This window comes from Strigops habroptila, chromosome 7, assembly GCF_004027225.2.
Source record: "Strigops habroptila isolate Jane chromosome 7, bStrHab1.2.pri, whole genome shotgun sequence".
Taxonomy (NCBI): Eukaryota; Metazoa; Chordata; class Aves; order Psittaciformes; family Psittacidae; genus Strigops; species Strigops habroptila.
This window is the reverse complement of record NC_044283.2, coordinates 15,279,994-15,307,426: the sequence shown is the minus strand read 5'-3', so window position 1 is coordinate 15,307,426 and position 27,433 is coordinate 15,279,994. Positions and strand designations below refer to the sequence as shown.

The 27,433-nt window shown below is 38.5% G+C and overlaps 1 non-coding gene across 1 annotated transcript; it reads right to left on the bottom strand.

Moving 5' to 3' along the window:
* Positions 1 to 21,020: 21,020 nt before the first annotated feature.
* On the bottom strand, positions 21,021 to 21,088 carry LOC115611074. Its single transcript, XR_003992449.1, has one exon. It is a non-coding gene; the product is annotated as a U5 spliceosomal RNA (small nuclear RNA).
* Between the last annotated feature and the right edge of the window lie 6,345 nt (positions 21,089 to 27,433).

Here is a 27,433-nt window from a genome sequence, read left to right as displayed (position 1 = left end):
ATTGTAGACGAATACGGAACTCAGTGGCAAAATGTGAAGTTAGAAGAATTACAGTATCATGAGGAAAATGGCAGTATTCCCTTATGAAGGTGTCTGGGTTATCTGAGAACATATTTGGGAGTTTTAGGTAGTTTTAAAGAGGGCATTTGAATATTTGCTGATCATCAAAGCATTTAAGTTTTGAACTGGAAAAAAATGAATGCATGTGGATTCACATAGTTAATTTCTGCATTAAAAGTGGAAAGATGAACAAATCATCAAGCTCCTGCTGACACAGCTGAACCAATGTTAACACAGCTGGGAATTTTTTCCTGAAATTCCCTAGTGTGAAAAGGCTGCAGATACGCTAACACTAGTATCTCAGAATTTAACACTCTCAGGCTTTTGGGAAATGCAATTCAAACATAAAATTAGATCTGTATGGTGGTTCAAAACTTAGATATGCATTTTCCAGTCCAAACTAATATCCAATTTAAAACCATTTTACGTGAGGTAAATTTAAATATAATGAGTAAAGTGCATTGCATTATGGGTAAGGCAACTGTGAAAGCCATGCAAATGAGAAAAAGGAAAGCTGTATCAAGAAATTAAATGTTCTCCTAAGCATCTTCCATGTCCACAAATTAACTCAGTTATTCATATTTCGATTCATTAAAGATTTTTATACCAAACGTTTTCAAGGTTATAACTAGCTTTCTTTGTTTATTAAGTTTTGCTCAGCCATCAGAATTCGATGAACTGTGAAATATATATTACAGTTACTTCACATCTGGCTTCAGTAAAGTTTGAGTGGCAATAGTAAATGCTTGTTCCTTTTAAATAAATAATTTATCTATCTGTATGTCTTCTACCTGCTGTACCATTTTGTGTTTCTGAATATTCAGGAGCGTGGACTTCTGCTAGGAGTTTGAGCTTAAGTACAGCTTTAAACGATTTTTGCAAAAACTCTGCACAGATCACCCAACACAGAAAAATTTTAGAAGAATAAACAAGAAAATGTTTGTTTATTGCTGAAAAAAATACTGTGATGTAGAAAAGAAAAGTGGCTTGTCTTAAATGTAAGATTAACTTTATCCCCTTAGCTTGAGCCTTTAATCTGTAGAAAAGCCTGGGGATTTATGAGTGTTAACAGACCTGAATTTTTTATTTCTCCTTCTTTCCTTTTACTTGTTCATTTTCCATCTGTGTGTCCCCTAAGAACCTGAGAGCAATGATTGAAAGGAAAGATATGGTGATTTATTTGATATGTCTCTATTCTGCCACACAGGCAGCAATGCAGTTGTTAAAACCAAGATGATTGCTAATGGTTTAACTGAACTTAAAGTTTTGAAATTCGGTGACACTGAGTTTGCAGCTGATAGCAGTACCTGGAAATGCACAGATTTTTAAATGAGTGCTGTTAATCTTATACAACTGTGTCAGTATATGCCCTGAGATGTGATCCACATCATTTGGTGTTCAAAATTCCTATGGTATTCTTCCTGCTGCCAATAAGGTTCCTAAGGATTCTTGTTCTAAACGTACATATTTTAAAGTATATGATGAAACAGCATTTACAATTTCTTTAATATGCTGACCATTCTTTATTGAAAAATAAACAAACAATTGTTTTTTTGATTCACACGTTTTTCTGGTACCTGAATAGTGATTTTAATTTTCTAGTAAAGAAAGGAACTGAAAGAAGATCTTCATGAGATATACTCTAGCTACTAGACTGTTGTGAAAAGGTTTACTATGTAAAGAATCCTCCTCTAATACCTGCATTTAAAGACTTTTGAGATTATTTCAGTGATTTTTTCCAAGAGAGGACATCAGTTTCTGCATCCTAATTTAACTGAGGAGTTTAAGCTTCAAAAAAAAAAAAAAAAAAGAAGATTTAGATACTTCTCTGTTATTAAAACAGCTTCCAACCCATTAACTTATTTTTTTTTATCATTCTTCTCAGGCAGCGTGTTCATGTAGCGAGCTTATTTCCTAATACCAGGATTCCAAACTGAATGTTATGCCTAGGATTTATGCTTTGTAACATATGACCTGTTAGTACCTTAATGAACCTGTTCCAAAAAGCTCATATGGATGCTTGTCCTTGTAATTTCACTTAAATAAACTAGAAAGTATTCCACTAAATTCAGTGGAGTTACAGTGGTAGGATAGTGTGGTTGATAGTGTTGGACCAGGTCTTTCACAATAAGTGCAATTAGCACCTGATTGATCTACAAAAAACAATTTAATAACAAATTAATATTTGAGAGACTTGCTGTAGGAATGTAAATGCACTGGAAATAGAGTAACTCAAAAACAAATGGGAAAAAAATTTGGGGAGGAAAAGAAGAAAAAATTCATCAACTTAAAGACAGGAATGAAGAAGTGCTTTTGAATTCAAGAATAATACCTTTTTTCTGAAGTGCATTTTCTGGGAAGTTCCAAAAAAAAATCTTTCGTCTTATGTTTTGTACTATCTGCTTATTTGGATCATCCTGAACAATTGCAGGCTTCCTGTACTCAAAACTCACTTACTGATGCACCTGTAAGTTTCAGTTTGCATTCTTTTATGTCAATCCAATAGATGCATGGGAAATGCTTACTCTGTTTTTCAGATAAAACTAAGCATTTACTAGCTGTGTTGCATATAGATTAATAGTGGGTGAATAAGGATTTATACATTCATTCCCCCATTTCACCACTTCCCCCACTCCTCAAGCTCATAAATTGCAGCAGAAAGGAAAAGAAAAAAACCCCTACAGTTTTCTAAATTGCTGATTTTACCATGTTTGATCTTATATCCTGTAGAAGAACAGAAAGTTTAACTGTGGCTTTAGATTAAGTGAATATCCGTAAAACCAAAGAAGTATCTGAAGATTCAGGTACTCTGTGTGACATGAACATAAAACGAGGGATTAATTGGTTTCAAACTGAACTCATGAAGTATACCCCTTTTCTACAACAGGTGTTTCTGAACCTCACCATGGAGTTGAAAAGGAAGGGGAAAAAGAGGTGAGAAGGGTGAAGGAACAAGGAAAAGGGAGGGGAGAACATCTTTGCAAATCAAACCAGAATTTGGAAGGAGTTTTGTGTTACAGCCTCACTGATGTTACTCTTGTAATTGTATTTGAAAGTGGGAAAGATAATTGCATTTTCAACTTTGAACCCTTGCCATTCATTTCTGTACCGTGACCTCAATAGTCTGTTTGATTGCCAACCTGTTGAGGTACAAAGAGGAAAACAGTAGGAAATGACACAGCAGAAATCAAATTGCATGAGTCATTTTTATTTTTTTTTTAATTTCCTTTATGTTCCTTTTATAATTCTGATAGCAGCAGAACTAAAGTTAATGAACAGTAGTAACAGCATCTGCTGAAGCTGTGTCAGTAGATTCGCCTCTATGTTCACAACTCCAGCTCTGCAAAATTTATCCAAGGTCTCTTTGAAGCAAGTTTTTAAATGAAGTTAAGTGCATCTGAACTATACAGCTCATGAAGGAACCATACAGTGTTATGGTACCATAAATAAATGCTGACATTTCCTTATTAGTAAATACAATAGCAGTCTATAAAAAAAAAAAAAAATAAATCAATCTGGAAATTCAGAGTTTTTTCAACCCATTAGGCTACTATAAAATTTTTACAAGGTTAAGCAAAGTGAGCAACTGGAGCACTGTGAAATGTCCACTGTGCCTTTTGCCCAGATTACTAAGGGCAAGTATCACCCTTTTCCCCTCAGGGGTGCCCGGACTTTCAAAAGTAAAAGAGAAAAGCCCCATTGGATTAGTTTCTGGGCTTTGCAGCAGGAGGCATTGCTTGTACATAACTGCTCATTTTCATTATTCATGGGCTAAGAGCAAAGTGTTCAGGCAAAAGATAGTGACGAGGGCTGGGGCACTACAGGGAAGATGTTTAAGGTTATATTAAATAAAATACTTTATAATAACTGATGAAAAATTAATTTCCTGAAAGAGGAAATACCAAGCATCTACTTAATTTGTACGTGTTGGTATTGTCATGTGTAATTCATGTAAGGAGGACCATGGGGGACCAATTGCTTTCTCATGGGAATCACATGAGTAAGGATAGGTTTTTGTTTCTGCTTTAATTTCAGCACCTGCTCCTGGAAATTAACTAGTAAAAGTGCTCTAACAGCTCAAATTCCCACAAACGGTCCACTGGAATGATCGTCTTTCTCCCTTGTATGGATGCAAACAATGATGCCAGCAGGGTAACAGGATGCTGGGCCAGAGGTCAGGAACTTCTTGACTAGTCTGAGCTTTGTTCATCAAGTTCCTCAGGCCTAAACCCTTGAATGAGAAACCTAAATCCAGTGACTCTTCCTTGGCTCAGACTGACTTGGGGAGCTGGTTGGTTGAATACTTTGGCTTGGGAAAGCTGCTTACCCACCTTTGCCTTGATTTCCCAGTATGACAACTAAAGATAATTAAATGTAAATGCCTAGGAGCAGATTCAATAAATATTTGGCTGCATAAAGTCATGTGTAGGTCTAACAAAAGTGTCTGAGTTATAAAACTGTGACCCGGAGTCCTCCTTCAGTTGTTATTTTTTCCTGAAGGAGATCCGAAGTCATGGACACTCACTTGCCATCTGCTCGGCATCCAGAGCTCTCTTGAGCTCATGCCCAGAATATATGACTGTCTGTGACACGGCATATCCATCATAACTAAATTCATCACAGTCCAGAAACCAGATTTACGTTTTTCTCCACTGAGGCTCTGGCTACAGGCATATCAAATTGGATTCCACTGAAAATAAACACAATGTTTTTGCTAAGTTTTGAATGTTTTTCTGCACACCCAAGCAAAAAATGCAGAGACACCTCCATCTTTAACCTGACACTCTAGGGAGTTGGTGGACATGGACACAGAATCTAGGCTACTTACACTCTGGCTAGTCTCAGTAGGTTCAAGAGTTATGTTATCTACAATAATGCTATGAGAGAGGTTGGCTAGAAGAGGCATCAGGCCATCCACCCCGTTAGAAAGCAACCAACCTGCTCTTAGCCAGCTGACCATATTGCATATCATTTGCATTAGCAACCTAGAAGTATGGTTTAGCCAAGCCAGCATTAAGCAAGTTTTCTGCTGAGAGAATAAGCCAGAGAAATAGCTTTAGGTGAAAGAGGGGTTGGGAATAGTTAGGCGTTGTGTTGTGTGATGGGAGAGGAGACCACTCTGTGCTACCTTGGTGTCACTGCATAACTTGCATATCAGCACCAGGCTGCCCTGAGGAAACCAAAGAAAAGAGAAATATTGTCACTATTCACACCCACAAAAAAGAAAAAAAAAAATCTATTTCCATTCCGTTTCTTTTTGGAAAGGTCACAGGCTCTTTGCTCTAATGAAATCTGAATAGATGAAGGTGCCTGAAAAGGGATTTATGTAGGAGATGTCTCTATTCCCAGAGTTTTCCTGGTGAGCAGTTTCAGGCAATTCCCCGTTCAGTGTGTCAGCCTTAGACATTTCCCTTGCAGAAAGTGCAGGTTGTTTTGAAGGCTTCTATGATGTACCTTATTTTTCTTAAGCACTGTGTAAGAAGCTGAGGAATCTGTCTCAGTGCTCTGGATTTCAGCTTCAGGAAGGCAAAGCATCACTTTCTCTGTCAAAGCACATGAGTGCTAACGTGGGCCCTGCCTCAAATTTCTCTCTGGTTTTGTTTCCTTTAAAGATCAAGGCTTTCTAGCAATAAATACCACAAAAGTAACTAAGAGCTGTGCATCATATATAATACAAATTACAAGTACTTTTACAGCCTTAAGACTGACAGGTAAAGAAAATAAACAGTTCTATGCGTCATGGTCATGACTGTTCTTGAATCTACAGAGTGAACACAACTCCTGCTGGTGACAAAACACTAGTGTCGATATCAGGTGTACAGCGCAGAGATTGCTGGATAGCAGAATGATGGGGTGCCGTCGGGGCTCACAAGACCACTCTGTGGGTTGGTGAGGATGAGATCACACTGCTGTTTAATTCTCATGGGTTGGGAGCTCCTGGGAATGCAGCTGACCTCCAGCACAGGTTGCAGCTTTTCAAGTGTGCACTGGGGTTCATGTTTGCTGAAGGTGGAAGGTTGTTACAGGAGAGGGGGCAGCTGACAAGTAAGGAGTTATGACTCCATTGCTGCAGGGGTCAGGCATCTCTAGCTTTCTGGTCTACATGCTGCTAATCCTTGCAAACACAGTGTTTTGTGCAGTAGCCTAGAAATCATAATGCTGATGGCATTATCTTTCTTTCTAGAGTTCCTAAAGGGTTGGATTTGGTTTGCAACTTCCTCCAAAATTCAGTTTCTTAATGTAAATGAACCAGTGCTACCTAAGAAAACTGGATCCAACCAGCTTTTATTGAACCATGGCACTAATAAATAAAGGATCATTACTTGTAGTTTTATATCCCTTTCATCCAGAATTCTCTGTATGCAGTATAAGCATTCATTAACTCACAGCCTCATGATAGTACTGAGTTATAGCTATGTTACAGATAGAGGGTTGATACCAAGAGACTAAGCAACTGGGTTATTTTTACAGAGGGAATGACTGCAGAGCCAGTGATGAAAAGATGCCAGAAATTCTGGCATTACGCACTTCTAAATCATTGTGCATCATTTAAAAGTCACTGATGAATATTTGCATTCCCAAACCCTGAGACACATTGCCCTTCCCTTAAAGTAGTTCAGTGTTACTGACTCAATAATTGTATTGTTTCTTGTAATACACAGACCCATGGAAGGATATGACTGTGAAGGGCATCAGGAGGACATTTGGTCCATTTCCCCAGATTAGTCATTCCTGAGAAATATCTGCTAGGACAGGCTGGTTTTCAGCAGTATGATGTCCTTAAAGACCTCTAATATTAGAGATCCCGTGGCCTCCATCTTTCCATTGATATTCTATCCCCAACATTTCCAGTCTGACCCGCATGTTTCGTCTTGTAATTTAAAACTGTCGCTACTCGTCGTATGATCTAGGGCCATGAGCACCAGATGTTCCTCCTCATCCCTTCAAAACAACCTGTCACACACTTGAAAACTGTTATCATGCCCCTCAGCCTCCTCTTCTTCATGCCCCTTTGATCTCAGAGTCACATTTCCTTGCCTTCTGACTGTTATCATTTCTCTGCAATATTTCTCTGGCTGGTCTGCAACTTTCTAGAAAGTAATTGCCTGAAAGCAAACCTGGGGCATACCTGGGGAAGACCTGAACACCACCTGCATTACACAATAAGCCCGCTGTTTGGCTCCTGAACTGCTACCTCACCAGTTGTTCCTTATCTTCAGTTCCTGTGGATGATGTTCCTGCCTGAGAGTTGCATTTGTCTCTTGGAATTTCATCTTGTTCTTTTCAGCCTATTCTTCCAATCTGTCAAGATGATTTTTGGATTTGAATCCTACCCTCCAATTTACTTGCAACCCTTCCTAGCTTCATGTCAGCTTCAAATTCAATAAGTGTATGCTCTGTTCCACAACTCAGGTTGTATTGCATACACATCTATGAGCTCCGGGAAAAGTGAGAGAAATCAGCAGACAGTTTGACAAAAGCCTGTGCTCCTATGTACTGCTCAACTATGGAAGAAGTTTCCTTTGTTTTTTCTAAATATACCTGAGGCTTCCTTGGTTTTGCTGCTCTTTTTATAGCTCCCAAGGTTTTTACTCCTGCTTTATTTTTACAAATATATTTTTGAATATTGACCGTTTCTAGCAATGTTTTTTAAAAGTCTGTTGTGAGATAGAGATATCAGATGTAAAACTTTAGCCACTTACATTGTGCTAGCATTTTTAATGTTGTATAAACTATGTAAATCACTAATACAATACAAATGCCACTAATATGACAGAGATTATCCAAAACTGCTGACACCAACAGCCTCCAAGGGAAAATTTCTCTGTGATCAGCTTTAATCAGGCCTTTCTCAGAAGCTTTTATGTAGGCTTCTACTCAGGCAGGTCAGGGCATCTGCCAAAAGAGTATTTTCCTTGCTGTTTATGTAGTGCAGCAAGTGACCGTTTAGCTCAGAGGCAGGAACGTAAATCCCAATGTGTTTGATTTTTTGGGCACCTTTTCCATCAGAAACAAAGCTCTCTTCTAGTTCAGCTTACTCAGCAGGGTTTGTAAAGCTGGATAATCCCATGACTTTCAGCTGCTAAACCTGTTGCAGATATTTAATACAAAATGACAGAGCCACCATTCTTTAAACTATTTCATTGGCACTTAAAAAAAAACTATCTGAGGCCACTGACCCATCATGAAACAAAACTTCTAGTAACAGTTGGTAGTGGTATCTTTGTCACAAACCTTTGTGATTTACGTTCATGAGCAATCTGAAGTTACCCGAGAAGCAGAGGATTTTAACTGAAGTTACATAATAGTACCTGTCTTGGCTCTTGTAAAAGGCACTATGGAAAACCTTCAAATCTTTAAAAACATCTTTAATGTGGGAAGTAACAGATATCAGGAAAAGATGCTTTTCTTAACTATACTTTAAAATTTCAGTTATTATTATTTTTCTATATTGGTGATTATTTAAAAGCGACTGAAAATATGAATCCTTGTTTTCATCCTGGGCTACCCACCAAAAAGAAAACTGAATGGTGTTTTCTACCTGTCGTATTCTACTGGTGTCTTGTAATTCTTTTGTCTGTACAAGCCAGTAGTTTTCTGCTATAGCCAACAGGATGCACCTTCTGTTTCAGCCTCTTCATATGGGAATTTTTTGGTCAGTAATGTTTTCAGTGTTGTCTGCGAGGAAATCTAAAGTTATTCCAATCATTGGCTCTTTAGACTACAATGCACAGAACTCTTAAGAGGCTTCAGGCTGAGAAGGTAAGGTGAGCTGAATTTTTAACTGAAAAGTCTACAGTCCTTTTTCACCCAAATAAAAATCATCACTTCACATGTTCTTCATCTTTTACAAGGAAGATATACCTCAGAGCATGATCTTTAATTTTTCACTTTCAACAACATTTTTGGCAATGTCATTTGGTTCTATGTTAGAAACTGTTTTAGTGCAACGCCAGATCTCTTTAACTTTGCCTGAAGTAATAGCGACTAAAGTTTGTGGGATGACTTGATCCTAAGGAAACCTGAATATGTTGCCAATAAGGGTCATTGACACTTACTGGAATCATTTCTCTTCCGGATTCTTGTTATAACTCTCAGCAAGATAGCAAGCAGTGCTAGCTGAAAGACCTAGTGCAAATAAATACAACAAATGAGAGGATGGGACTATAAATAACACTTTAAATATGTATGAAAAGGAACTCTGAGCACAAAAGGACTTACTTATAATTTTTTCAATATTTCCTCTTAGTAGGATTCTCCACACCATAGCCAGAATTCTTCATGTTCCTTTTCTTCCCTCAAAGGGACACTGTTGCCAAAGTCTCCCTTTCTGTGATACCTCTCTTTCCAAGGTCCATGCAGACCAGACACACTGTGTAATTTAAGGTCTGAAGAGACTCTGTCCTGGTATCTCAGGGACTGTTGTAACCCCCACAAAGGGCACACTGTAAAACAGGCTCAGAAGCAAACAGTTTCAGCGTTGCTGCTATGTCACCAAACCACTTTCTGTTCTTGATTCTTCTCCTGTATTCCTCAAGGGCTGGTCAGCAAAACACTGAGCGTGGGAGAATTGTTTTAGAGATTTGCTGTTGTTATATGTGCCATCAGTTGTCAAGAGCTAAAGAAGCTTGTCAGCCCAAAACAAAACTGAAAAAAATATATCTTGTACTTCTGTGGAGAAGAATCATTTGGGAAAGAATCAAGAGGAGCAAAGTCTGATGGTGATTCTTAGAATAAAGTACAAAGACTCTGAGACTGGCTAGACTGAAAAATAACAAGCACTCTGAAACACACTCTATGCCTTCTAATATGTCATGACATACCAGCTTAGACATATGCTTTTGCCTTTTTTGAATAATAGTCTAATATTACCAGCCCAAACTAAGAATGAGTAATGTCTCACTTCTTTGAATCTTCACAGAATATATCCACAAGCATAAACTCACTTCTCAGCTCAGCACACTGAATACTAAAATCTACCAGTGCTTGCCATGTTCCCACAAGAGTCAACAGCTGATATATGAAAAGTTGTTTTCAGCTATATTACCCTGGGGAGGAGGGAAAATAGAGGATATTTAGACATGCCGTGCTGGTGGTACAATAACCTGCAATGACAGTCCTATTGCTGACTGCCACATATTCTCTCTCATACAGTATCATAAGAAAACATCAAAGATGCCTTTACCACCCACAAAAGGTAGAACAACACTGGCGGTGGCACATGAACCTACTTTCAGCCAGTATAACTTCTGCTGCACCATCATTACTTGTAGAAGTGTGTAGTTATTTATCTAAAATAACTCAAGAGTGAGAAGGAGGGACACCATTGCCTTCCTTGAGAGACCCATGGTATGTGGGCAACTGTCATAATTACCATTGGTCACATCAGAAGGTGGAGGGTCTTTTCTACATCATTATTACTATTGACATTTTCTTTGGAAAAATAAGATCTTTGCCTGTAAAACTAAAATAACAATAATAATAATAACAAAAAAGATGAATATTTGACTGTGTCATTGCAGTGCAGTATTGGTTTTGCACTGTAATTGACTCACCCCCTCTGCCTCCCCGACAGGGCTCTCGTGGAATCACCCTCCAGTGTCCCAGAGGGTATGGTGGAACCTCTCAGCTGTGGAGACATGGGTTGTACTGTCAAAGACAGCAACTGCTGCACAGGGAGCCTAGAGTTTACCTAAACTGCCTGGCTTCTACAGGACAATGAGGTGTATGAGGAAAGTCTGTGACAATACAGTCTACCGTATTGTCATACACCTTTGATTCCCCTAAATCAAAGTATTTTCAATTCCAAGCTTTGTGTTCCTCTATGAACTATCTTTGGGCAACAGGCATTTCCCATGGACAAAATAAACTAAACAAACAAACAAACAAATAAATGAAAATTTAAATTTCATCCAAAAATGTCTTGATGAAATATTATGGACAAATCCTAAATCTTATGATTTGTGGCACTATTTTCATTTCAGAGAGTGGAAAATAATTTGGGAAAGAGCTAAAAAAGAAGTTTTAATCACAAGTACTGAACAAGTTAAAGGAGTCAAGCATCAGACATAAGAGAAAATACTAAGCTTTTCTGAAATCTGGGTTGATTTATATCTCCTAAATGGATGCAATATTACAGATGACTGCAAATATCTTTAAAATATTTCTATATTTCTATTTCTCACTATTCACTTGGAGCAGTTATATGTCAAGGTGTCCAGAGCCACTTTTTCCTTTTCCTCATGTTTTGTGACCCAAAAATTTGACTTAATTACATTATATTGTCCCTCCTTGATAATAAAGGAAGCGAAAAATATTGTACATACCTCAGATGAAGAGGTTTCTTTCACCAGAGGGAACATGGCAACCTGTATTTGCGGAAAGACGTGTGTGGAAAGGGGGTTTCATCCAACTGTGAGGGTAGCCCTCCAAACAGGCTTTGTTGTCTGTCTCTGTTAACAGTGGGAAACACTGGCCAGACGTTGCTGAGAATAGGAGTAGATCAGAATCCCTGCATATGGCGAACACAGATGAAATGACACAGGGGTGGCTCTGGGGATTTATGATAACTCCAGCTGAAGTGGCCGAGAGATTGTGGAGGGACAGCAGTAAAAAACTGTTGACCCATCACCAGAGCTGTAGACACTTTGTTGAGGACGGGTAGAGCACACACTCCTTTTAGGACATCTCCTAAAAATACAGATTCATCTCATCTTCATGTCAGCTTGTTGTTGCTGGGATACAGGAAAGAGATCACCACAAATCATTCAACTTTCAGGTTTCCTGAAAGACTTCAAGACATTTTTAAGAACCTCAAGGAGCCAGCTTCAAAGAAAAGCATAGAAGCTGTGGTCAGAAATGATGGGTTTTCAGTAGGATTTCCCCAAAAATATATCAAACATAGCTGCTTTAACAAATGACAGGCAACAGAGGGAAAACAGAGAAAACTCAGCTCTTCACTGTAGCCACTGCTAACCAGGGGAGGACATCACCTACTGACAAGATGTCCTCCTACTGTACTTTTTTTATCAGTGAGTGCTTGTTTACCTTTCCCAAACACATGGTTTGTTTCTTTGCCCTCTCAGTCCTCCCTCAAGAGATTTATTTGTTTTACTTGTAGGGAAAGAAATACAGTTCGCCTGATTCCAGTTTTGCCTCATTGAATGGGACAGAGGCACGTCGTGCCATCACGATTAAATGGGACTTTCTCACAGTCTCCTTTTTAACCTTTGCAGTTTTGGACCTTACACTGAAGTCGAACTTCTTCAAGGTCCTGAAATGGTTTAAACAATATTTTTGTTTCATTACCAGCAGGTGTTAAGATGGGTATCAAAAGTACTAAAGTTATTTCCCTTGTTTTTACTAAGTTGGAAAAACGCTTGTCCAAAAAACTCTATTAAAAATTTCTACTCATTAGAATTTCTGCCAATTTTTCAAGAGGTCTAGAAAAGCTTTGGATAGAACTTCCAAATTGATGTTTCAGCCATTTGGATATTCACCCATCTGAGTGAAGTTTAAAATTGTAAAGTACCATTCTTTTCTTGCCACTTGCCAACAGTTTCTCTTGATGAGCTTGCAACTAGCTATTGATTTTTACTTGTTCGTTTGCAAAGTGATACACTTCAACAAAATCTACACTCCCTTAGATTTCCTGTTTATATGAAGTCTCAATATGTTCGTGATGAGCAAGAATATTTCACATCCCTTACAGTCCTGTACCTAACATTCAGAGGAATTTTTACTGTTGTGGACGCTGATCTGTATTGAGGTAAGCATCATAAAGAGATTATTTTCCAGGCAATTCTTCTTACCCTATGCTTTGGACACCTAGTAAAACTTTTATAAAGCTAATCTGTACCAGGAGTGTATTGTATTAAACTAGCAGTTGGTTCACCATTTTGTTTAGGTAATGGTTTTCCAGGACTCTTCCAGACCAATGTGTTATCTTTTAAGGGTTTTCCAACCCAAGAGGTGCTAAGAAGGCACATCGTCTTGTTTGACAAGCTGAAAGTGTGTTTGTTAATGAGGAAAGACAATATACCTCACTGCCTGCAATTACTGTGAAAGTGTGTTTACAGTGGAGTGCACCATGGACTTGGATAACAGAGACCCTTGCTATGCTACCTACCTCTTTCTCCTGGATTGCCATTCTACAGGCTATCTCAGAACCAAATTTTAGTCACATGCATTTTCTGCTGTGAAACAAGACTTTGATAATTAAAAGAACAATTGTACAGTGACAGCATAACACACCTTGTAGATAGGAAGAAAATTAGTAGATATCATTTATCTTGACTTCAGTACACATCTGGAATCTCATGTGCAATTTAGGAAACATGGACTAGATTAAAAGAATTACTATGTGATTGAATTATTTGTTGGAGAAATATATATTAAAAGAAAATTCCTGATTAAATTAGAAGGATGGATGTTTACAGGAATAATCCTTAACACTACACAATGCTTCCCTTTGTGATTTTCAAGACAGGATGGAGCACACAATATATTAAGTTCACAGAGATCACCAGCTGGGTGATATATGTATGACAAGACAGAATTAGAACTACATCAGTGTTGATAAATTGGAGAAATAGTCTGGAAAAATAATGTAATTCAATAAGCTAAAAAATGCAAAGCTCTGCCTTTCTGCAGGAATAGTAAACCACTCAAAAACTGGAGGGTAATGCAGCAGCACTGCAGAAAGCAGCTCAGATTTAAAATGAGTCACCAAAAATAATACCATTTGCTGAAAAAAAAAAAAAAAGACAAATACACGTGTGCTTACTTATTAAGTGGCTCTGCTGTAACAGTAAGATTTCTGAGTGATGTTATGTCTTCAATATGTGTCTTGTGGCCAACTTGGGTGATGGAGCACAAAAAAGATGTAGATTAGCCCAAGACAGACCAAAGGGCAGTAATGAGAATGATGAAGATTAAGGAGGGACATCTGGAGAAAAATGAAGGTGTTGGATATTATTCATCCAAAGACTGCAAGTTTAAATAACAGACAGCTTAGACGAGGAAGGGAATGAGCGCTTCCCTTTGTCTGCCTGTCAGATAAGAACAAATGTTCTCAAATTACTGCAAGGAAAATATGGGTTGGAAAATATTATTTTCTTGTTGGAAAATCTTTCCAGCAAGAAGGATAATGAAGCAGAGAATCCGGGACAGTATTGGAAACCTCATTTGAGAAATTTATAATGGTGGTTTGTGCAAATGTCTATCAGAAATGGCATAAGAATAGCTCATCCAATCTCAGAGTAAAGGAATGACTGCATGACTCCTTCAGTTATTTCCTGTTCTTATTTCCTATAATTCCAGATTTCTCTTCATTTTTGACCATGCATGTATTCCTTTAGGTGAGAAGCCCTACACTTGACTTTTGATTTTTCTGTGATCTACCACCATTTTTGCCAAACTGTCAACAAAACCAAAACAATCTCATCTGACATGTACCCGACATATCACAGGATGATGGTATCCATTAGTTTTCCTGATAAATTATAAAGCCATGTGGAAAACTGCATGTACTTTTGATAAATTTACACTTTTGGCCATTTCAACTTCACTTTGCTGTCAGTCTGCTTATTGGTTTCCCCAGGGAAAATCCTTTCATTCCAACCAGCTGAGCAAGTTCAAACAGTTACCAAAAGGTATCTGTATCCAACAGGGACCCTACAGAAAAAATAATCCTCATTATGGAAATATATCCTCTCTCTCTTCTTCCCCCTGAGGCAACAGGTAACATCTCAAGTAGAGGGGTAAGAGATACTCATTCATTCCTGATCTGTCATTAAAATGTTCACTCCGACAGCTGGTGATTGTACTGTTATCTTTACACTCATGCATAAGGGTCATTCCTGGCCTTACAAATGCAGAGTTGTGTAACGTCCTAAACAATCACATTTTTAAAACATTTTTAATGAATTAGGATGAAATCTAAAAATCTACAAAATCAAAGGAGAGGCTCCTATTGATTTCAGCAGGGTTGAATCGGATCCTTTACAAACATCCAGAGGGTAATGAACTGGTTACGAAGTCTTTCTTCCCTTGTAATTAGTTCATTTGGTCTCATAATATAGCAAAGGAATCTAGGGAAATATGTACAAAGAAACAATGCAAGAACACTTAACAGTACTGCGTGTGCCTTCTTTTGTCTCCTTTTCAAATATCTGTCATATACCAACTAATCAATAACTTGGGCAACCCAATCTCCCAGTGATAAAACCTTTACATAGAAACTCCACTACTGTGTAGTCTCTTCTTGTCTGCTTAATGTTATTTAATGTGAATTTTCTGCTGGGAAACCACAGGTATCCTAGATAAAATAGAAGTATTGCAAAGTTGCCTGACAGTAAATCTGAATTTTTGTCTGCTTCTGAATATAAGTTATATCAGTGATCAGCGACATTTCTGCTTTGCATTTTATACATCATTCACTTCTATGTTTTCCAAATCTGTTTCTGTAGTGTGATGTATCTGTAAAATACCAATATTTTACAGAACACTGCCCAGCACTGTTGTACACCTAGAATTTCTTTACTGATATGATAAAAGTATTGTAGAATACGGAAAAAGTATGAACAGCTGGGATTCTAATTTAACCATTTACAAAATTCTCAGCTGCCTAATAAAATTATTTCAATAGCAGTGTTAGTGGTTTGCATTGTATGCTGGTGAAGCAGAGCACTGAAGTGCAAACTTTGATTTCATCTAGCAGGCATCATTTAGTTAGGAGTCAAAGGAAAGTCTGCCTGAAGAGATTTCCATAAGAAATCCACTATAACAAAACTAGAATGTGTCTGGGATTTTTCAGCTTGTTTGTTTCTGCTCACTGCCTTCTTTCTATTGATTAATGTGTGGTTCCTCAGAGCCAAAAAGATATGTGGTGTGACAAGTAGACTTTTTTCCTGTAGCCCTGAACTTTGTTGCTTTGAGATTCTCTTGTTGAACCAGAAAGTTAAGCAGGCCTCTCTCTGGCAGTGAACTTCTGCATTCACTATTGCTGCAGACAGATTAGAAATACTATATTATTCTAGTAATTTTTTAGATGTACCTGAATCACAAACAACTTTGAGGTGGGCTGTCATGAGGTGCAAAGAAAGGAAAAATAATATTTCCTTCTGCAAGAGTACCAGGTAGAAGTTTGGGTTTTTTTTCAAAATTTGCAGAGCAGTGAATGGGTTTGGTTCACATTCAGATGGAGCAAACATGCAAAGTTCAATGAAAATCTTGTGTTTGACTTCTGACTAAGGGATGCAGTCAACACATTACCTCAGAAAATCCAAACCACAGAGGTGATTTTGGAGTTAATATCCATGGTAACAGATCTTGTAAATCCAGCTCAAGACCTGTGTGTTTTGCATATCCTGATGAGGATCCACCTTCAACCATTACAGGTGAGTGACATGCTTGCACTATTCCGTTTGACTAAATTTACTAATATTGCTGGGAAGATGTGCTTGGCCTTCCTTGCTCAGGAAAGTGAGCACTCTGCAGTCTGCCTAGCAATGCAGAGCAAAACAAGACCCAGCTCAGAGGCTGACTCACAGGCATGTACATTATCTTCTCTCTAAGTTGATAACAGGAGTCTTCAGTATATGAATGAAGGTGCCATGTATGCAGTGATTATGCAATATGTATCCGCGCCGTCCAGTTCACATTAGCATCAGTACGAGCATCTCATCTGACTAGGCTGCTTCACAAATGAATGCTACCAGGCTGCTGGAATTATCTGCACAGTCAGATACTCATTTTTAGCTTTTTCATCATGGCTGAAGACAGCTCCACTTGATCTCAGCAAAGTTATTTTAAAATCTGAGAGTTTGCCAATGTTTCTTTTTAAAGGATCACGTCTAGTGTGACTCATTACTCCTGGATTTCATTTGTCATAGCAGCCAAGTAGTCTGGCTTTTGCATTCCCAGTGGCCATTACCTCTGTTTGTTAACAGCCAAATAGCTGATGCATGGATATGCATTATTCCTGTGTTTTCTTGCAAAGAAGGAGCTTTTGCTGGAAACAAAACAATAAAACAAGAAACTAGATCGATATGATAATCCATAGATTTTAGAGAAAAATGGTTATTGACTGGAAATACATAGTTTGCTGAGTATTTGCTCTAGGGAGCTGATTCATTGGGTTTCTTTCCTTTTAGATCATACGTTGCATTTGCTGAAATATGGTCTTGTGCTACTGACACTATATGTTAAATAATAATTTCTAGCAGAAATCAATACATTAATTCCAAGTATGGCAATTGGTTCCACAGCATGATCTTTATACATCAAACTAGTGCCACAATCTGCCTAAAAGTAAGTATGTGAATGATCCTGTATATATTTAGCCAACCATTTAAACAAGGGATGATGGTTCCACTGGCCACTAAATAAACCTGATTTTAGGAGAACACTTCAGTGAGTTAGGGTCTCAGTCATTGTAAAATTGAACTGAAGAAACCATTTGATTAGCTGATGTGGAGCCTGAACCATGTAATTATAAGATCACACACAGCTGGGGTGGAATTCATTAGCCAACATAGTAGAGTTACCTTTCGATAAGGACAAAGAGGAAAAATAATCATTGCTCCATACAATAGGCATACTACAGTTTGTGCATTTCGTATCTGCAGTATGGTGCTGCAGCCACTTGTTTTCTGATTAGCAGTGAAACATGATAATGATGATGTACAGTTGCTCAAAACAATTCCATGTGATAATTCTCCAAGCCGAGAAAATTCCTACCACTAGTTCAAGATGTCAAACCAAATGTAATCCAAAATCTTTCAAGCTGTTACAATTTCACATTTATCAAAAGATCCCCTCTAAACTGCTGCATGATAAGAGTAGCATCAGCAGTAAAAGTAGATATAAACATTAAAATTGTTACTGTGACCTTTAGACCATCAAATCAATTTTTTTTTTTTTTTTGTATAAGAAGTGAATCTTTAGTAACGATTGCTACTAGTTGTAGATCTATAAACATGAATGATGTTGAGCTAATTTTGTTGGTAGATGTAATAAAGCACGATTTCATTCTAAAAAACCAAACAGGAACATCTCTTAATGTGTGGTAGACCAGACAGTGCTGGGAGACAGCAATCTCGGATGCATGCATGACAACATCTGCAGCGCAGCTGTTGAGTGGGTTTGCAATGAACCAGGCAAGCAGAAATTCCACTGTTGTATGGCAATGAGTTAAGGGAATACTATTACCATAAATGAGCTTGGTCCAGTCACATAAAACTGTAATTTCTCCTTTGAAAATGTTAAATTTTGAGATTCAATTGTGTTTAGTTGGAAGGAAGGGCAAATAAAAGACCAGTAATATTAGCTGGTTGGTTAAATAGACAACATCTCTGTTTGGGATGGCAATTAAGTATTGTCATCACAGATATTTTTATCATAATTTGAAAAGATTTCCTCACCCGTGATAAAGAATTCTATTTAAAAAAAAAACCCAAAACACTGCTGTGTGCAATTAAACTGTTTCTCTGCCCATTATACAAACTAACGCTGAAAGAACACTTTTCGGATGATTTGTGATCATGGCACTTTCTGCTGTCCCTTACATCGAAGCCTGCTGGTAAACCTCTGGACTTTTGAGGATTACCTGTCCTCTTGGGGTGTACTGCAAACCATTATTTGAACAGACTCTGTGTCTGGCCTGGAGAGTGGCCTGTTTGTGGCCCTGAACTAGCATGTCCGTTTAATATGTATCCAGTCTAGCTGAGACTGTTAGCTGTCTGAATCCCATTTTACAGCAGGTACTCATAATCATGACAGAGAAGAGAGCTTAAACCCTCTTCGTTCCCGCAGTAAATCCCTGACTGGTGTACATGTTCCCATCAAGGTCAGTACTCCCTACAAACAGGCTGATAGGGTATTTCAGCATATCTTTTATAGAGAAAGCAGCTGATAAATTTATTTCTAATACGTCATCTCCATGTTGCAGGTGACAGTCCAAGCTGATGGAGAGGCAGCATGGCTATTGGGCAGCATGGCACTAGTATTCAGGGGCTGTGAATCCTCTGCCCAGCTACAGTGCATTTTTTTCTGCTGAGTGACCTTGAGCATATCATTTGTCCTAATACAAATAAAATGATTCGGACTTCAAACTCTTCAAAATCTGCTCTTGAAAAGCTCTATATGAAAGCCAGCTATTATTAAAAGCAGTGCTAGGATCTGCAGCAAGTCTCTCTTGTTTCTGCATCTATTGTTCTTTGTCTTCATCTCTGCTTTTGTCTTCACTCCTTTGCCTCCCACAAACCCCATCCTATAATCAACCTTCATAAGACCGTACCCAAAATAGACCCCTTCAGCAGCCTGAAATAACTACTTCAGTTTAAGGCAAGTAAAGAGATACAGAACAAGTCAATAAACAAGCTGACGAAGATTTTTCCCAGTAATCTAAACCAATCATATAAACTTTCATATAATCCTTGTGCCCTCACCCCACCTGCAGTACTTCCCCTTTTGCTCTTTGTTTTGCTATTGTTCCTACTCGACATACTACCCCTGCTTTAGTCCAAATGCCCTTAAAGACAAGGGCTGTATCTTTTTTCTCTTTACTGTGCCTCCCATATAAATGTAGGAATGAACATTACATTTGAAATATTTTCAGAAGAGCACTCTGACGGTTTACTGTTCTGCATCTTTGTAAACACTTTGTTTTCTCCCCTGCAGGGAATCAAATGCCTCTTTTGGATCTTTTGTCACTGATTCCGTCTGAGTGTTCCTGTTTTCTCTGTCACAGACCTGAGATGGGTGCTTTTGAAAGCTTTTGCTTCGCACTCATTTATTTCTTGCAGAGTCATATGACCCCAGGGCTGATTCTCACTGCCTTTTGCAAACAGTTGCTCCCACTACTTGGGGCTACTGCCAATTTCTTCCTGCTCTCTCTCTGAGGAGAGTGGATTTTCACTTGAGAACTGTACCTGGTTTCTGAAGTAACTCAAAGGCTGTATCTGTGACTGCACGAGAAGGAGCAAGGGGCTGTGTGGCACTATGCCTGGTCTCTGACAGCAGCTGCAAAATGACCCTCAGGAGGCTGACTGCAGCATGAGACCAGGGTGGCACCTCCCTGAGGCTCCTCTGTGAGTCAGCTCAGAGCAGATATTTATTCCATGAGTTTCTCTAGATGTTTCTTGAACCCACGCATCATTTTGGCTTCCAAAGCATCCTATGGCAATGGCATTCCAAGTTATGGATTATGTGAAGAAGTCTCTTCCTCCTGCAGGTCCTTGATGTTGCAAGCTTCCATTCCTCTGCATTATTGGCCTCCCTCCCTTCTGTGTGTGCCAGTGGGGGAGTTTTTGGCTGTCTGGCTGTGGGTCCACTGCAGACTGTGCCTGGACATAGCTATTTAACTCCTTCTCAGCCTCCCTGATGCTACACAACCTCCTCACTGCCTCCTGCAGCTCAGCCATCAGCTGCAGAGGTCTTCCACATGGGCACACCTTCTGCAGGAAGGTCCGCTACCTGTCCCTGTCCCAGAAGAAAGATCTGGGCTCTTCCTGCAGCCTGAGGTCTGCACTGCAGCCTCTCCCTGCAGCAGCTCCATCTGGGTGGAGGGATTGGCCACCATGGGAGTAGGTCATAGAATCATAGAATCGTTTGGGTTGGAAGGGACCTTAAAGCTCATCCAGTTCCAACCCCCTGCCATGGCCAGGGACACCTTCCGCTAGACCAGGTTGCTCAAAGCCCCGTCCAACCTCACCTTGAACACTGCCAGGGATGGGGCAGCAACTGGAATAGCAATAGCAATATTGGAACAGGTTGCCTTCTCTGGGCAACCTGTTCCAGTACTTCACCTTCACCAACCTCACAGTAAATATCAAATCTAAACCTACTCACTTCAAGTTTAAAGCCATTACCCCTCATTCTATCACTATGTTCCCTGATGCAACCTCTCCCTATTTTTCCTGCAAGGCCCCCTTTAAGTACTGGAAGGCTGCTATAAATAAATTGTTCCTCTCCATGGAAGTCTTTAGTAAAAGACAAAAGATTTATGTGATCTGAAAAGAAAACAGAGTTTACTTATGCCAGTACTTCTGGTTTACTGTTAGTGAGACTGTGGCAGCTTCTGATCCTTTAGACTGAAGCGTAAAAGCACAGATTCTGCTATAAATAGTAACAGAAAAGATCATGTTGATCTTTATGTGGCGTATATATAAAGCTTATGAAGAGTAGAAACTTTACTGTGTCATCTAGCCAGAAGGCACTAGGTAGTGGACCTACACTGTATGTTTCAGTTCACTCATTTCAGGTCTCATTTGATCCACGTAAGTTGGTCTTTTCCATTCATTCTTCCTTTTTTAATGTTTTTTCTTGATCTTAGTTTCCAATGCAAGCAAAAGTTCAAAGAACAATTCAGGCCAAACTTCCAAATTAGCTTTCTGGTCAGCCACAGGAAACCCTGCCAAGCCCACCTTAGATGCTGGACCTCTCTGGGAAGACCTACCTGGTTCTTGCAGGTCATCTGTGAGCCTCCAAGAGTTTTGCCATGGGATATCTGTCTGCACAAAAGGGCAGAAGGAGAAGAAAGGACATGATAAATCCTACAATATGTAAAAGATTAAAACAGAAAAAAACATTAACTGTTTCCTCTCCTTCACCATATGTGGCCATTAGCTTAATTGTACTTAAAAGTAGATTACAAGTTAGGAAAAATACCTAGCTGTTAGTGCAGGAAAAGCCTGGAACAAACTACCAAAGAAACTGGTGGAATTTTCCCTTGGAAAATTTCCATGTAACAAAAATATCTGATAGCGGTTATTCCATTGCATCTACTCTACCTCACTGCAAAGCAATAAACTGGGCACTAGGGGGTCCCTCTCTGCTCTACTTTGCCTTGAAATACAAATTGGTGTTGGAAGACACTGCATCACCAGGCCATAGCTCCCAACCACATTGTATATGACTGTAATTGGTTCAACAATACCAGACAATACTTCTGCTCATATTTTTAAAGAGACAGGCTTCAGAAATTTGTCGGTGAAATAAAGCCTGAAAGAGAGCATCCCATCTGGGTTAACCTTTTTTTCCCGTATGTCAGTCCCTGTGAAATGTTTTATGTATGTATTCTTTGGAAATCATCTAGCAGAAACAGCTGTGTGTGCTGCCCACCTGCTAAAGCCTACAATCTAGTGTTATTTCAATTAGATTTGATTGCAAGAAAAGTTTATGAAACAGCTATCAATGATTTCATGCCATCTGGCTTACGCTTTTCTCCTGTTTAGAGAAACCCTGTGTTTACATTGATTGGCCTTCTATATATACAAGCATGATTGAGTTTTATTATTCTTTTTATTTGTCTGGTAGCAGTGTGGTTGGTGCTGTACAAACTTAGAAGGGAAGAGAATCTGTCAAAGATTTCAGACTGTGAAGTTTGTGCAAGGCTTCAGCTGAGTAGATAGCAGAAGGGAAATTGTATTTTAAAAATCCTGGTTTATTAATTAGGATATAAATTTTCTACTGAGGATATAACGTGCTTTAACTTGTCTTTAGGCATGTGAAAAGTATGTTCTCAAACAAGGCAGTGCTCTGATTCCCTTTCAGAATCAACAGAAAGAGAAATAAACTTGATAAGGAGGAGCGGGTCCAGGCAAAATCATGTCTCAGGTGAGGTGGATTGCCTCTGGAGGCACATAATTTCCTTCATTCATCATCATGGGAGCTTGGACACTCAGCCTAGGCTGGTCTTCTCTTCTCATGTGCTAAAATCAGAGGATCTGAGTCATCCTTTGAGTACTGGCCTCCTTGACAACTTTTAATTCCCCCAAAATATAGAAATACCCTCTCTGGTTAAGAAATGTTGTCCCATGAGTTATTTTTCTCTAGTACCATTTAGAAGCTTGCTCTCCAGTGGAATATGAACATGAATCTTTTAAGATGCTATTATATTATTTCTCCTTCTCCCCCCGAACTCTCAATGTTTCTATTGTCTATGAGGATTTGGTACACAAAAGTCAATCTGAAATTGTCTGTGTCATTGGCAGAATTCAGGCTTTGACCTGAATTCAGTTGTGGCAGGCCTTACCCCTAGTTTAGTTGAATCTGACATTTCAAGCAACAACTGAAAAGTTCATCTCTGTTTGGCGAACCAGGCCTAGGAAATGACAGTTCGAACTCACACAACCATCTTGTGTGATTGTCCCTCCAGAGGTGAACAGAATTTAGATGCATGAGTTGACTTTGGAATTAACACCAACTGCTCACGTGCTTACATAAAGTTTGCTTGTGTTACTTGCCTTTTCCTTCCCAGAAGGATTACATGCAGTGGGGCTTGTAGGCAGTCTGTGTGTATGTTAGGATGTCAAATTCAGCAGTCTGGAGGCATCCCTACTGTTTGGAAATACTATAACCTTTTGAATCTACAAAAAAGAGAGATTATTCCTCCATTACAGTGTACAGACCTCTTCCAAATTGATATTTCAGGGTTTATCCATAGAAGTGTGCCTACCTGGAATACTAAGTACCAACAGGAATTAGTCTAAAAGAAATAAATAGGATAAAACTGTAAACTCTCTGGTGAACAGATTCTCCCTTTAATTTGTATAATGCTCACTAAAATGGGGATTTGTTCTCTGACTTTCATCCATTTGTGTGACTGCAGCGTAGGTGTCACAATGCTATTTCTATTTAAACTAGGGATATGATGAAACTTCAGTGGAAATTGGCTGTTTCAGCACCTTGCAGACCTGGCCCTAGCTACTTGCAAGCTGAGATCCACTTTATCTTGTGTCCTGTTGTCTTTTAAAACAGACGAAGAACCTCAGTTGTCTGTATGCTTTCCTTACTTTCACTGTGGCACCAAGTTTTCAAAAGTTTTACTCAGAAAAGAGGAAGCACACAGGCCACCTAGAGTGGAAAACACACTGTTACCACATTTTAAAATCAAATATTTGAAGAAAGTGAATGATTCTCTTCAAACCCAATGGAAATAAGGGAAAAGGTAAACATTTGCTTTTGCAGATTTCTTTATGAATTATTTACTATTTTACTAAAACAACTTATGCTAATAATATTGTAATAAGCAGTGCAGGTCTGACTCATGATCGGCTGAAGAGGTATGTGAGGAGAACGCAGGAAACTTTTCTGTAGCCTCCCATAATTCTCTAGAATACAAATGGTATAGTTAGCCCAGTACTGCTGATTATATGTGAAAGCATGCAGATAGAGACCATAGCTTCTACCTACTTACAAGCACATGTTTAAATAGTAGCTGAACACTGATTTCACCATTATTCATGGATATTTTTATTATTAATTTGCATGACCAGAGCACCTAGTGGCTAGGCTAAACTGTAATCAGTACCACCAGTAAAAAGACCATGTCTGCAAACACCTTTAAATGTAAAAGCAGTGAACCTTCCTCTGGAAGACTCAAGTTCTGCTTGGATCTAGGTTTGGTATTTTTAAACACACAAGGAACCAAGGCATGGGTACGTGCATGCTGACACAATGGATAGATGGGGTATTGACAATGTCATTCTTTATGGGAGTTGCACTCTGCCTTACTGCAATCAGCTAGAAGATTTTTTGCCTACAAATGCAAGAACATTGGGACACCTAAATCTGAGAACCTGAAGCCAGGGAATTAGGAAGCTGAAGGAGTTTGAATATCTGAACCTCAGTGCTTCATTCAAGGTTACTTCATGAGGGAATGAGAGAGCCACATCTTGACCCAAACTTTCTAAGTCCCAACTCAGAACTGTGCCCCAGGATGAATCCACTTGTAACTGACAATACACTTCTTTGAAACTAGTTGCTTAGTGTCTAGTCATCACCAGATCAATTCCTTTAGGTTCAGAAATATAAAAAAACAAACGTTATTTAGGTTCTAAAAGTGCCAAGATTTATACATGTGCTTAAGACTAATCTGGTGGGACAGATCATGTGTTTAAAGTAAGGATCATTGATCATTCTTTGCAGGAGTGGGGCTTAATTGTAAAAATTTAAAATCTCTATAATAACTGCCTGCTCTTCAGCTTGATGAATGCAACCTCCTGGAAAAAAGGAAGACATGACCCCAACACAGAAAACAGCCCTGATAACAACCTAATACAAAGAGTCTGAAAGAACTGGGTTATTAGCATGAAAAGAAAATCAGCAATACAATTGGCAATTTAAGGAACAGGGACTGTCATTAAATAAATACATGTGCAAAACAGAGGCTGGTATTATTGCCAAAAATAGACCTGCAGAATATGGAAGAGATTAAGCTATTTCATTTGAAAACCTTTTCATATTTTGGGCACATCTGATCTTAGATGTGCAGTGTGAATAAGCAGTATTTGTCATAGATATGTGCCATATATGTATATTCTGTGTCTATGTGCAGAATAAACTCAAAATGCAGGGAAATGGATAAGAGCCAGTGATATTAATCTCAAACAATTATCTGTAAAAAAACCAAGGTAAAACTTTTCTTACAAAACCTCAAACGATTATGGTTGTGTTAGAGTCTTAAAAATCATCTCAGATTTGTCAGGAAATGAAAAATGGTTCATGAAATGTCTTGAATAAATGAAGATTTATTTATAATTCTCCATTGAACCCATGCAGATCTTTATTTTTCTGCATGGTTTCAGAGCGATATGAAATAACATTTTGTGGCTTGACACTTTCATCTGTGTTTCACCATAGGAGGTTTTTGTAACACTGGATAGATCTTCAGCTGGTGTAAATTTTATTCCAGCTGAGCATCTGGTCCTTATTATCACTGGTTTTATATTAGCTGGATGAATAACAAAACTGTGAAGAAATATGTTTATAAAATGAACATGGTATTCAAAATATATTGAAGGAGAAGAATTGTTTCAAAACAGATGCATACAGAATTAGGAACACGGGAGAGTATTTCAGTTCTATTGAATCTCTTCCTTATCTTGTTACATTAGACATAAAAAAATGTAAGAGAATGGGAACAAATGGAGAATTTCAGCTGTACAGAGCATGTGGATGGAAGCTGAGAGTAAAATTTAGATGCATCACAACATCTCTAACATCCAGGATATCACTTGTTTCTACTCCAAATATATTGTGCAGCACCATCATTTAGGGCTATGCATGTACACAGGCTTGTAAGCAACTTTTGAAAACATTTGAAATGCAACATTCAGAAAGTTTACCACATGGACGATTGGTTGGTTTGGGCATTTATTTTTTTTTTTTATTTACATTATGCCCCTATGTAAAACTCTCTAACTTGCATTAAACTTGACTGCCAGATTCAAGGCATGGCTGTCCTTAAAAAATTACTCTGAGCTTAAGGTTGCAGTACTAATATGTTAAGTCATGCCATTCAGAAGTAACAAGTAATAGGTTGAAGTCCCAAGCAAGAGTGAACCCTCTTCTCATGATGAGTGAATGTAGGATGCTTAAAAAATGTGTAGTGAAATTAATAACATACTTGTGCAAACAGATAGCACTTACAAGGAGCTTTAGTTTTTTGTTCAGTTGAGTAAAGACGAGAATACTTCGCTTCCTACATGCATCCCAAATTCCTTTAGAGAAAAGCTGTACATATGAATGTAAAACTGAAGGGATGAAATGAGTGTATGTCTACCAGAAAAGGCTTCCCATCTTCTGGTACTGAGCTTCCTGAAAAGCTTGTTCAGGGGGATGTGAGAAATTAGGGCTGAGAAGGCATTGCTCTCTCTCCCTTACCTGTCATGGCTCTATCAAATCATAGTACTAGACTTTCAGGTTATTCTCAGGGTAAATTATCTGTAGCTTTTCTCATCTTTGGAAATATTTTTCTTATGATTTTCATAGAACAGAGTTCCCAAAGGTTTTTACAGAACAGGAAAAATTCGGTTTGCAACTGAATTCTACATGGGGTGGGAAACGGTTAAATACCTAGAGACAGTGTATTGCTCATTACTTCTTCTCATCTAGACGTTTTCCAGAAATAAATTAAGCAATCAAATCCCCAAACAAATACAGGCCAGAATGTTTCAAATTGCTCCTCATATCCTCAAGACAAGCAGAAATCCTTCCTTTTTATACTTCTGCCACAAGTTTGCTTTTAAAAGATGCTTCTAAGTATTTGCTGGTTTGAATGAACTGAAGAACTTGGAACAGCATTCAAAATCACTCGTCCTAATATTTAAAGCATTTCCTCTGTTAAAAGTAAGTAACACTGTCCTTTGATGAAAATACTGAATGACATGTCATTCTGCCTTAAATCTGAGCTGAAAAAATCAATCAGCAATGAGAACGGATAACGCTAAAATATATGTTGCAATAAGAGGGCCAGTGGAGAGAGGGCAATTTAGAATGATAGCTACATCAAGCACAGCAGACTTGATTAAAAATTTAGCAGTTCTGCTGATGAATGTCCTAGTTCAGATTTGGACAACATCTATGA